Source organism: Arachis ipaensis, chromosome B05, assembly GCF_000816755.2.
Source record: "Arachis ipaensis cultivar K30076 chromosome B05, Araip1.1, whole genome shotgun sequence".
Classification (NCBI taxonomy): domain Eukaryota; kingdom Viridiplantae; phylum Streptophyta; class Magnoliopsida; order Fabales; family Fabaceae; genus Arachis; species Arachis ipaensis.
In genome coordinates, this window is record NC_029789.2 from 11611244 (window position 1) to 11618217 (window position 6974).

A 6974-nucleotide genomic window follows, 5' to 3' on the forward strand; every position below is an offset into this window, starting at 1 on the left:
TCCTAATGACTTAGGACATTAAAGAAATACTCCACATAATCACTAATAATTTAGAAATTAAAGAAAAAATATTTTTATCATATATTTACCTAAATCACTAGAATATTACAAACTTTTATGGTACTCATAACATCTTTTAAGCCATTTTTTAAAATTATTTTGTATAGAATAAAATATATTTTTTAATTATTTTGTATGGAATAAAATTATTTCTTTCATTTCTAAATTATTATTGACTATGTAGAGTATTTTATTTAAAATTTGAGTACATGCATGTATTTACCTAAGTTATTATAACATTACAAATTTTTATAGTACTCCTAACATTTTTTAAGCCATTTTTTTTAAATTGTTTTGCATAGGATAAAATATTTTTTGTAGTATAATTTAAAAAAATTTATTAAAAAAATTTATTAAAAAATATTCATGAACTATTAAAAATGGACAGAAAAGTATTGTATGGAATTCGAATTGATAGCTCATTAATATTTTAAAGAAGTCTCGTAATTAAATATTTTGTTAGCTTTTTTTTAACGTATGAAATAAAAATATATATATTTTTTTATTTTTAAATTATTAATTTTTTAATAAATTTTTTTAATAAATTATTAATTTTTTAACAGCATAATTCGAATTATACCATGAATTATTGTGTGTGTAATTTGAACCAAGCTGGTTCGAATTAGTGTGTGCGTGTGTTTGTGTGTAATTCGAACCAAGCTGGTTCGAATTATGTGTGTGCATGTGTTTGTGTATAATTCGAACCAAGCTGGTTCGAATTATGTAGAAATGTTCGAACTACATATAAACGTGCATTGATGGATTCATGAAGCAATTTTCATTTTGGCTTATTCACGTAAATTATTTTCACCCTTGGCTTATTTTTGTTTTTTACCCTTTAAATTAAGTTTGCATAATTAATTATTTGAGAAAATTCCACTCCCCTCCCCTATGAGATGCTAAAATGACACTCTCCTCCCCTCTATTTTATAAATATACATTTTCCTTCCTTCTAACTTTTAAAAAACCTCCTCTTTAATCCACTTTAAATTTTTTGTGTTAACTAATATTAATTTTATCCATTTTTTAAGAAAAAATAAATTATTTTTTGAAAAAATACCTATTAGCAAAAATTTTATTTTTTATCATTAAATTTTGTTTACCAAAATACCCTTTAAAAAATTTTTTTATTGATTAAATTGAATTTTTACCAAAATATTTTTAAAAAAATTAATAATTAAATTATTTTTTTCTAAAATACCTACCCTTCAATAATTTTTTAATTATTAAATTATGATTTTACCAAAATTTTTGTTAACAATTATTTTTATATTTTACTATTAATTTTTCGATATCAATATATATTATTTTAACATTAAATAAAAAAATCTTACTACTGTTAAGAGATTTTTTAAAAGTTAGAAGGGATCGGAGGAGAATGTACATTTATAAAATAGAGGGGAGAGGAGTGTCATTTTAGCATCTCGTAAGGGAGGGGAGTCTCTAATTATTTCAAGTATTTTTTTAACTTGTAAAATAATTTAATCTTCAATAGATTTATAAAAATATTTGCTATTTATTTTTTAATATAACAATACTTGATCACAACTTCTTTTTTATTAATCATTTCTCTAATTTTATGAAGCCGAATATCAATATACTTAAATCTTTCATAAATTATTGAATTTTTATAAGGTGTCTTGTTATCACAAAATATCGCTATTAGAGTACTTTGTTTCTCGTTCAATTCTTTAAGAATTTTTCTTAACCAAATTACTTGTGTTGTACAATTTGTTGTTGCTATATATTCTACTTATATTGTAGAAAAACTAAAAAAGTAACTACTAGTTGTTTCTTTGATAACCATCAAATTGCACCAGAATTAAGATGAAATACAAATTTGAAGTACTTTTTTGTTTCTATATTTCTAATCCAATCACTATCAGTGTAATTGACAAGATTCACTTCATTAGTATTTTCATAATAAATTTCATTATTTAAAGTATCTTGGTATATCGAAAAATTCTTTTTGTTACTTGCAAATGGTTAGTATAATAAGGTTCTTTGCAATCCAACTCCAAACACGATATCTGATCTAGTTGTAATCAACTACCTCAGATTTTCAATCAAACTTTTGTAATAAGTGGAACTTACTATTCCTCCTTTATCTTCTCTCAATAACTTAAACTTTTTTTTATTGGAGTAGGAACTGATTTTAAATGTTCTATCTGAAATTTTTTTAAAATATTATTTATATATTTCTTCTATTAAATGAAGATTTCATCATCTTTTTAAACGACATTAATATCAAGAAAGTAAGGCATCGACTCTATATTCATCATTTCAAAATACTTTATCATAGCCTTCTTGAATTATACCATTATCTTTAAATTGTTGTCAGTAAAAATTAAATCATCAATATAAAAACACACGATTAAGATATCTCTAGGTTCAACAAATTTGATATAAAGAATATGATCAAATAAACATCTTCTAAAACTATTTTAAAGGTCCAATTTCTTTGATGTTTCACCATTGTCAAATCTTGCAACTCCAATTTTGATTACAACTCTCAATGAGTTGTGATGATAATGAGTAGCTTCATGATGTTTCTCTAATACCAAAATCTAACAGTAGGCAAGTTGCAAGCAGATAGAGTTTGCACGTTTAAGGTACAAGTCTACTGTTGTGCAAGCACTTGCTTGTGTTAAAACAATCTTTATGCAGCACAAGTTTGATTCAAACGTATATGTAGGTATTTGACATGAGATACTATGTTAGGTTGTTAACTCGCAATTCATTTGGCATCAAATGAAGTTCAAATAGCACCCATCCATTCAAATATCATCCGGCGGTTAATATAGATTGAAATCTATATAAAGATTATATGAAGTTATTGAAAGAGCCTAGCAGCGGAAACGACACAAATGTCCAACACAAGAACAATATGGAAGTACTTACAACACAATATGGCAGTAACTATAACAAGCAAATATAGCAAGTAAAGCAATAATAAGAACACACCGAGATTTTAACGTGGAAAACCCCCTCAATGTGAGAGGTAAAAACCACGAGTCGTCCAGACCAATGAAATAGCTCCACTATAATCAAATGAGGTACAAGAGAGTCTCAAACAAAGCACAAAAAAAGTGCATATAACCAGCCAAAACATCAAAGCACCAAAGCTTACAAATTAGAAGCAAGAAGATGAAATATACCCAAAAAAATAGAGCTACTGTCGAAGTCAATTTCTCCCTCTACAGACCTACAATTAAAATCTTCACCGTTCAGAATGAAGAACAAGATGTGGAAAATCTACACTCCAAATTTCACATTGATCCAACGGTGAAAGAATGAGAAATTACCGTTCCAAAATTGCTGCTCTGTGTAAAAATGGGAAACCTAATTTCTCTCTTGCGAAACCAATTTCTCTCACTGAAAATCTTCAATCAACATCTTCACCGACCAGAATAAAGAAAAAGATGATAAGAATACACAGTTTAAATTTTAAGCCGATCCAACGGTGAACAACTGAGAAGATGCCATTTGAAATTTACTGCTTTGGGCAAAAACGGAAATTCTGTTTTTCCCTTCTCTTTCTCTCTTTGGTGGCTACTCTCTTTCTCTCAAATGAACTCCAAAATCTGAATTAAGGTTGTGACACTAGGATAAAAGAATACACCCCCAAAATGTTGAACTTGGACCTCACAAAGGAGAGAAAAAAAACCCAACAAATCTCCCCCTTCTCGACTAGGTGGAGGCTCTCGTCATTCCGGCGATCAAACAACATGTTTCAAACTTTTCTCTTGACAATGATTTTGTCATCATATCAGCACCATTGTCATCAGTGTGAACTTTCTCAAGTTCCAACAATTTGGAATCTAACACATCCCGTATCCAGTGATACCTAACATCAATATGTTTAGATCTTGGATGAAAAGTAGAATTCTTGGCAAGATGAATAGCACTTTGGCTATCACACAACAACACATAACGGTCTTACTTGAAACCAAGTGCTGCAAGAAACTTCTTCATCCACAATAACTCTTTACATGCTTCAGTTGCTGCAATAAACTTTGCCTCTGTGGTAGAAAGTGCAACACACTTTTGTAGTCTTGACTACCATGAAATAGCTCCCCTTGCAAACTTGACCAAATAACCTAAAGTAGACTTTCGAGAATCGATATCTCCTGTCATGTCTACATCAGTAAAATCAACTAGCAAAGGTTTCTCACCATCAAAACTCAAACTCAAGTTAGTTGTACCTTTGAGATATCTCATAATCCATTTAACAACATTCCAATGTTCTTTACCTGGATTAGAGAGAAAACGGCTCACAGTACCAACCGCATGAGCAATGTCTGGTCTAGTACATACCATAGCATACATCAAGCTTCCAACAGTTGAGGCATAAGGAATTTCATCCATTGCTTGTTTCTCCTCATCAGTGGTTGGACACTGCTTGGTACTCAACTTAAAATGAGGAGCAAAAGAACTAGCAACACATTTGGCATCATTCATGCCAAACCTTTGAAGCACTTTCTTTATGTACTTCTCATGTGACAAATAAAGCTTCTTGGAATCTCTATAACGAGTAATAGTCATGCCCAAAATTTGTTTGGCAGGACCCAAGTCCTTCATAGCAAAGAACTTGCTCAATTGTTTCTTCAACTCATTAATCCTCAAAGCATTCTTGCCCACAATCAAAATATCATCCACATAAAGCAAAAGAATGATAAAATCATCATCAGAAAATTTTTGCACAAATACACAATGATCTGAAGTTGTCTTACGGTAACCATGCTTCCCCATAACAGATACAAACTTCTTGTACCACTGTCTTGGAGCTTGCTTCAACCCATAAAGACTCTTCTTAAGCTTGCACACAAAATCTTCCTTTCTTTTAACAACAAAGTCCTCCAGTTGCTCCATGTAGATCTCCTTATCTAAATCACCATGAAGAAAAGCTGTCTTCACATCCATTTGCTCAATCTCCAAATCAAGATACGCTGCTAATCCAAGCACATCACGAATGGATGACATCCTCACAACAGGAGAAAAGATCTCCTCATAATCAACACCTTTTCTCTGGCTAAAACCTCTAACAACCAATCTAGCCTTATACCGAGGCTTAGAATTGTGTTCTTTATTCTTGATTCTGAATACCCATTTGTTCTTCAAAACTCTCATACCTTTCGGTAGCTTCACTAACTCATAGGTATCATTCTCAAGCAAGGACTTCATTTCTTCTTGCATAGCTTCAAGCCATTAAACTTTGCTTTCATCTTCAACAGCCTCTCCAAAGCATTCAGGTTCTCATCCATCAGTCAACAAAATAAACTCATGTGGAGAATACTTTGACGAAGGCTTCCTCTCTCTTGTAGACCTTCTGAGTGCATTTGCAGGAATTTTCAAAGCTGGTTGTTCATCTTGATCATCATCACCAACTTCATCAAGTATCGGATCAATTGTTCTATCTTCACCTGCACTTGTATCATGCTCATTATTTTGAGCTTCAACTCTACCATCTTCTACCATAGGCATAGAGGGAGTAATATCCAAGTCAGAAAAATCATCACTAGGCTGAACCATTGGCTTCTCCGCATTATCAACATCCTTCAATGTTTGGTCTTCAACAAAGACAACGTCTCTACTCTGAATCACCTTTTTGTTAACAGGATCATAAAACCTGTAACCAAACTCATCCATGCCATAGCCAATAAAAATACATTACCTAGTCTTTGCATCAAGCTTAGATCTCTCATCTTTAGGAATATGAACAAAAGCTTTACATCCAAAGACTCTTAAATGACTCATAAGAAACATCTTTACCTGACCATACCTTCTCTGGCACTTCAAATTGCAAGGGAACACATGGTGTCCGATTCAAGACATGAACAACAGTGCTCAAAGCTTCACCCCAAAAAGATTTTGCCAATCCAGACTGTGACAATAAGCACCTAACTCTTTCAACCAATGTTCTGTTCATCCTTTCAGCCAAGCCATTCAACTGAGGAGTCTTCGGAGGAGTCTTCTGATGTCTTATACCATGCTCTTTACAATAAGCATCAAATGGACCTGAGTACTCACCATCATTGTCAGTACGAATGCATTTCAACGTTTTCCCAGTTTCTCTGTCAACAGAAGCTTGAAATTGCTTGAACACATTCAAAACTTGATCTTTGGTCTTCAAAATGTAAACCATAATTTCCTAGAATGATCATCAATAAAGGTTACAAAATAGATAGACCCTCCAAGTGTTCTTTTCTTCATCGGCCCACATACATCAGAATGCACCAAGTCAAGTATCTCTGACTTCCTTGAAGGTGGGTGGCTCTTGAAAGAAACTCTGTTCTGTTTCCCAGCAAAGCAATGGTTGCACTTTTGCAAAGCAACCTTGCAACCAGACAAAAGATTCCTCTTGGATAACATATTCATACCTTTCTCACTCATATGACATAATCTCTTATGCCATAAATCAGTTTCATCAACAAACTCAGCAGCATTAACAACATCTTTCACAATCTTTACTTGAGTTAAATAAAGAGTAGAGTGTCGAGTACCTCTAGCAACAACCATGGAACCCTTGGTGAGCTTCCAACTATCACGAGAGAATGAACTATCCAAGTCTTCATCACACAACTTACCAACAGAAAGTAAGTTCAACCGAATATCTGGAACATGCTTCACACGCTTCAAACTCAACTTGGAAACGTTGGAGGTTTCCAAGCAAACCTGTCCAACACCGGCACATTTTGCAACACCTTGATGAGCCATTTTCACATCACCAAAATCACCAGGAGTATAAGATGTAAACAAATCCCTCCTAGATGTAACATGAATAGAAGCACCACTATCAATCACCCAACTAGTGCTATTATCAACAAGGTTAACAGATTCAAACTCTTCAACAACAAGAAAATCATCATGAGTTACATTAACCTTGTCTTCCTTGCTACCATCATCTTTATTTG